Genomic DNA, 7173 nt, shown 5'->3' on the forward strand with positions numbered 1-7173 from the left:
AAAAGAGAAAGACAAAGTTCTTGACTTCACAGAACTTAAATCCTCTAAAGAAGGTCATATATAAAATTTGCCAGCATATAAATAAATAATAAACCCCACCAAAACTCATGAGCGGAGCTGGAAATATTCTGTCTGTATTTTAGATAGCGTAACCTTGGAGGGAGTTTTTGAAGAGGCAACAACTGAACTGAAACTCGGTGTTGAGAAGTGGGTAGCCACGTGAAGATCTGAAAAAAGACCATTCCAGGAAAACAGAACTACAACGGCAAAATCCCTGATGTGTTTTTAATGTGGCTGGAGACTAGTAAATGAGGGACACAATGATAAGAAATGAACTTGATGAGGCAGACAGGAGCCAGACCATGTGAGAAATTTGGGATTTATTCTAATTTCAGTGAAAAGACATCAGAGGATTTTAAATATGTGATTGATAGGATGAGAACATTTTGAAAGAGTTAATTTAGTTATGACTCTGATTTTCCAGAGATGCAATCTCACACACACACACACACACACACACACACACACACACACACACAAACACACAGAAGCTACATTTCTGTGTCCTTTCCTGGCACATTGGTCCCCACTGAAAAACTTGAGCAGATGGTGTCATCCAGAAATCTCCTGTGTTCCCAACAGAGGTAGATCCTTGTTTGCAGAATCAGAATTTCATATCAACGTTGACTTTCCTGGATGAGACACTAGTTAAGCTATATTTGAAATCTCTTACATGTACCTGAATTTGTTGAAAAAATATGAGAGACTGGTTGACTTTTGTACCATAAAATCAAGGAGAAATAGATAAGAACAGTAAATAGGACCACAGTTCCTCAGCTGGTTTTACAGTTTAGTATTAGCAGTTTTGTCTTTTCTTTCTGTCAATAAAACAGACAGTCTAGATACCTTGTTAGTATAAATTAGCCTTTCATTTCAAAGCACTGTATTTTTTAGGTTAAACAAATGGGCATAGCTAACAACACTTTATTTCTATTTTTGAAAATTTATAATAGACTGAAAAGTGTCTAGCACTTCAATTCTTACAAATATTATCAGACTAGATATCCTGAAAACCATCCTAATACAAAATCTCTAATAATGGTGATATGTCTTAAGTGTATAGCTGAGCTCATATGAAAACAAAAGGTCGAAACCAAAAAGGGAGATCAAAACAAAGTAATACCATCATTGATGCTATGGCTGAACTAATCCTGCCAATCCAGAGCTAGAATTGTATTAGACATGAGGAAAGGATGTAAGCTTTGGCTCCTGCAGTTTAGATATGGAACAGATTCAAGCGTGAATTTCAAATAGTCTAATGACTACACCATCAGAGACAGATGTGCAGAAAAACTAAGCAGTCCAGCAAAAGAGATAACAAGGAACCTAATCTGTTTTGGCCTTTGCTCTGAGTAGGAAAAAAAATGATTTGTTTGCAAATCTGTAATATCAAGTCTGTCTTCACATGAGTTCGGAGTCTAACTTTTACAGAATACACACATACAATGACATACACAACAGTCCATGCTAAGGAAATTACCATAAAGCCTTCTTTGATAGGTAGTACCCACAAACCAGGGATATACAGTAAAAGCAAAGCATATCTCTTCTCAGGTCTCATTGGATGACTTCAGGGAAAGCCCAATAAATACAAGTTTACAATCCAAATTTATATCTAGCTTATCTACTAATTTTTTGGAATGCATCATTAAGGTGAAGAAAGAGAGACTATAATGGGGAAGCAAAAAAAAAGAAAAGTAAGAAAGAAAAAAGGAAGGAAGGAAGGGAAGGAAGAAGGGAGGGAGGAAGGGAGAGAGGGAGTGAAGGAGGAAGGAAGGAAGGAAGGAAGGAAGGAAGGAAGGAAGGAAGGAAGGAAGGGAAAGATGGCCGGAATTTATATTTGGACAGCTCATAGTAATATTAAAGAACTTCAGTGACAATGAGAAGACATTAAACTAGAGCATTATTAAGAAAAATTTGACAGAATTTATCAAAATTTATCTTAAATAAATTTTATTTAAAAATGTCTTTATCTAAAAATAGTACCATCCTCAATTTTCTTTTTCTTACTGCACTTTTTTTTTTCCTTATAGCACTTAACGCCAGGCATATTATTTAAGCATAAACCTGTTTACTGACTTTTGAAACCACTAAAATGTCAATTCCATGTCTGTTTATTTATTATTTCATTCCTCTTTCCATAGTACATGGCACCTAGTATATTTTCACAGTACAAAACTGTTGGAAATAGGTAGATGATAGATATACATAGGCATATATAGTACATATGTATATATGCACATTTGTAAATATATATGTAACATATAGCCATACAATATATATTCACAACTATACTTCATATATTGGTAGGTATATAATATATAATATTAATAATATATGCAGTATATATTTTTTTATTTTTATTTCAGTAGCTTTTGTGGAACAGATGATGTTTGGTTACATGAATAAGTCCTTTAGTGATGATTTCTGAGATTTTGGTGCACTCATCACCCAAGCAATATACCCTATACCCAGTATGTTGTCCTTTATCCCTCACACACTTGCCAACCTTTATCTCGGAGTCCCCAAAGCCCATTATATTAGTCTTATGCCTTTGCATCCTCATAGCTTAGCTCCCACTTATAAGTGAGAACATAAATATTTGGTTTTCCATTCCTGAGTTACTTCACTTAAGGTCTCCAGCTCCACCCAAGTTGCTGCAAAATACATTGTTTTGTTTTTTTTTAATGGCTGCGTAGTACCCCATGATGTATACCACAGTTTCTTTAGTCACTCGTTGGTTAATGGGCACTTTAGTTGGTTCCGCATCTTATCAATTATAAATTGTGCTATATGCAGTATAGTTTTATGCCGCAAGTATTATTACAAATATTTTAATCTAATATTTTTGCTACAGATGAATGTAGCCTGTCTACAAATGGGAATTAAAGCATTGTGGTCATGCTATTTTACCTCACACATCAGCCGGGTGTGGTGGCACACTCCTGTAATCCCAGCTACTCGGGAGGCTGAGGCAGGAGAATCACTTGAACCCGGGAGGTGGAGGTTGCAGTGAGCCGAGATTGCACCATTGCACTCCAGTCTGGGCAACAAGAGAGAAACTCCGTCTAAAAAAATAAAAAAATAAAAAATAAAAATTGATTCAAGATAACACTGGGGTAGAGACCAGGGATCTGCAATTTATGTATGTTTCTCAGATACCTATCTTTGTAAACTTTGAGAACCACCATTCTATTAAAAATATGGAAGTTTTAATCCAGATTAGGGAAATGTCATATTTTTGTACCAAATGGAGCCTTCCTTGTTGTTCTTCAATGAAGTATCAGTTATCTCTAACTAAATATCTGCTACTATCGAAATATCCCAGTTTTCAAAAAATCCTCAGGGTTAACACCCACCATTCTTCTTCCCCACACCCTCTTCTCTTCAGTGCTGAGGCTCCAGGTTTCCAAATCTGAGTCCTTACTGTCAGCTCCGAAAGTAGGGAGTGGCCTCAATGCTGAGTCTTAGACAATGAGAAGTCCTCTTAAAGTTCTGCATACTCTCAGCTGAAAAGTTCCAACATTAAACTTTATTTATTTTCTCTAGACTTTATCTTCATTTGAGTTCTTAGTACTATTGCTTACCACTTTTTAAAACACTTTGACATTTTGATCTAACTTGTTATCATCATCTAGCCCTCTATGATCACTTTTCCTCCCTCCTCATAGACAAAAAAGATAAAGAAAACAAAGAAAAAAGTCTTGTCCCTTTGATTTGTGTGCGTTTTATATATATATAACCCTGAGCTATATTCCTCAAAATGGAAAAAGAAAAAAAGGTGAACAGATTACTATTTGAGCCAATGGCAGTATCTTCTCTTTATTAACAGACTAATTAACTGAACAAATATTTCGTGAGTGTCTATGATTTGTCAGGTTCTGTGCTAGGCGTTGGAAAACAACAGTGAATAAATCAAACCAGAGCTTTGCCTGCAGGTAGTGGACATTCTTGGGAAGGAGAACGGATACATAGACCCTGAACATTGTTCTCCCTATCCACCTTGTGATAAGGTAGCTTCTCGGGAATGGCTCCCTCTTCATTGCTGTGTCTCCTAAGACTCTTGTGTTAGCTGTTTCTCTCTAAATTAAAAGCTGAAAAAACAAAAAATGGGTACATATTAAATAGCATGTTCTTCTCTTAAAAAACGGCTCTTTTAGACATTTCCATATATTTTAAATTGTAGTAAAATATACATGGCATAAAATTTACCATCTTACCTACTTTTTAAATGCACAGTTCCACAGTGCTAAGATATTCCCTTTGTAGTGTGATCAATCTCGGCATTTCATCCAGTGTCGTTTTATTATTATGTAGATGAGAATAAAAAAATCTATTCCTTGCCAGGGCCACGTGGAGTTTGCACGTTCCCTCCATGTCTGCATGGGTTTTTTCCAGGTACTCTGGGTTCCTCTCACATCCCAAAGCTATGAACATTAGGTTCACTGGGGTGTCTACGTCGTCCCAGTGTGAGTGAGTGTGGGTGTGTGTGAGAGTGCACCCTACCACGCAATGGCCTCCTGTAGAGGGCGCGCTCCTGCCTTGGTCTCTGAGCCTTGGGGACTCATGATACTGAACTGAACCCATGACACTGAACTGAAATAAATGGGTAAATAATGACCTTACTTGTTTGTACTAATGTCTTAAATGTATGTATAGGCCACATTTATTCCAGTGTTTAATATGAGAAGTGTTTGGGGGCTTTATTTAGAAGTTTCGTGATGTTTCTGTGACCAGAAATATGCTGTAGGAAAGTCATCCCTTGTTTATATCTGTTAGCCCAGGGTAAAATTGGTTTCATTATCTCGTTTTGTGTCAAGTCGCAGTTTCCAAGAACAATCTAGGATGGTAAGTGAAGACTTACTGTACAAAGGTTCAAACCTCTTTCTATCCTTTTCAACACGTTATTTTCTTTTTTATTGTTAGTAGTCATTCTGAGTAGGAGGTAGCGGTCTCAATTTTTTATATATAGATCTAAAAATATATTAAACATATAATTAGTTTGAATAATATATTGAACATATTTCAATTATCTTTTACCTAGCTGTCTCTTTGCTTGGGGGAAGCTTTCATCTCAGTTTGCTGGACTGTGTCCTTTTCTGTCATTTTCATCACAGCTTAAATGAAAGACTCTCCTGAAGAGACCTTTCCTGCTTGGTGTAATATACAACAATTACTTTTTAAACATCACCTTATGTTAATTATCTGCAGAACAGTGACCTACTGTCAGAATTTTGTTTAAGTAAGTATTCATATATATGAATTTTGTTTGCCTATTTCAAATTTATTTTTAACTTAAAAACTATTATATTTAGATTTAAACTTAAATCCTCAATTACAGTGTAAAATAATGAATGCAAAGACTATGTGTCTTTTATTTATTGCCATACCCTCAGAGTCAAATGTTTGATAAATATTTTTGAATTTGATTAATTATACCAGTGAGAAAGTGTGAATAAATGGAGTGAAAACATTCAGATAATAGTATCAAATTTGACACTTTGCTTTTGTAGCCATAGCTTTCATACTTGAGTTTTATATGTATAATGGCACCATAGTTATTCTACAACTCCCGTAAAATTAAATCTCTAGATGCAGAAAAATAAAGGCCACAGTGAAAGTAATGGGCCATGTCCACTTTTAATGGAAATTATTGAATGTGTCCACCCTATGATGGTTTTTATCCCTCTTTATAGTTAGAAAATATGTAGAGTGTTACAGTAAAGTAAGAAATGGTTTAAATTGTCAAGCTAAAGGCTAGCTTTTTACTCTGCGAGTCTTTATTTTATCACAATGACACAACATAAAGTTCAAAGCATATAATGGGGCGAGAAGAAGAAAGTCTTCCAAATACCTGGCAGGCATATCTTTCAGTTTAATTCACCTGTCAGCCCAGGCAATGGTGAGTGAACCAATTATTGGCAGTCTTGTACCACAGTTACTTTCAGATTCTTACTCTCTTCCTGCCTACATAGAATAAGTCACCAAATCACTCCACTCTGTCTCCTTGGAATTCTTTTTGAGATTTTTAGAGTAAAAATCTCGATCAGAACAAAGTGGTGTGTCACTTTTCTGCCTTTTTGATAAGGACTGATATTTAATCTTTGTAGCATTGAAAAATAATCTTTTTAGCTTAAATACTTTATCAATTTTATTATAAATGAGAGGCAATTTACCTATGCTCGTATCATTCATCGTAATGAAATAATCATCTCATTTGTTTTACTTCATAAGACAGAAAGAAAGCAAGCAAAGAAGAAAGAACAAAAGAGGCTGAGAGGCTTACAGGGAACAGGAATTATTTTTCTGAGTCAGCCATTTTTCTTTCTCTGTGTCGGATAGTGTGTTTGCTGTTTCTATTGTCTACCACAGCACTTGGCCTGTGCAAGCCCATGTGGAGGCTCAGCTCATTAAAGATGTGTGCATCGAACATGTCCAAAGATAGATAAAACCAGAGCTGAGACTTGAGTGTTAAAAAGAAAATTTTCAAACAAGGTAAAAGTCATGACTTTCTTACAGATATAAAAATAATCATATGTTAAAGATATTTAAATAACTCACTAATGAGGCAACTGGTGAGGTGTTATAACCAGTTCAAAGGAGGCTCCAAGGACAGACACACTTATAGACAGGAGTACTAAAATGAGTGTACAAATGGAGACAAAGATGGTAGTTCCTGGGGTGAGGGTTTCTTCTCTCCACCAGCCAGTATTCATTTACATATATACATACACACATTATTTTTCATTGCTATCAGTCATCTATAAGTTTCAGAGTTATAAAATAGCTACCATATAATTAGGATCAGATAACCCAGAAAGTTGTGCTATAGACATTGCACCAATGTTTTTCTACATAGATAAAATGTCTGTGCGTGTATTTTCCGTCTTCGGTACTACTTGCCCCTTTTTTGGTTCTTCTATCTGCCCCTCTAATACTATCACCCCCAGGAAACTCTGTGTTCACAGAGAGTTATAAATTAAAGTCTCATAATTATCTGAGGGCAAATAAATACGGTAATATGTGTTTATTAGAAGATTTTGCAAAGGAAAATATTTTTAAACGAAAATTATTCTTTTATTATGTTTTTATTTGGGTAATGGAAGAAATGTT

Source organism: Gorilla gorilla, chromosome 1 (assembly GCF_029281585.2).
Source record: "Gorilla gorilla gorilla isolate KB3781 chromosome 1, NHGRI_mGorGor1-v2.1_pri, whole genome shotgun sequence".
Lineage (NCBI taxonomy): Eukaryota > Metazoa > Chordata > Mammalia > Primates > Hominidae > Gorilla > Gorilla gorilla.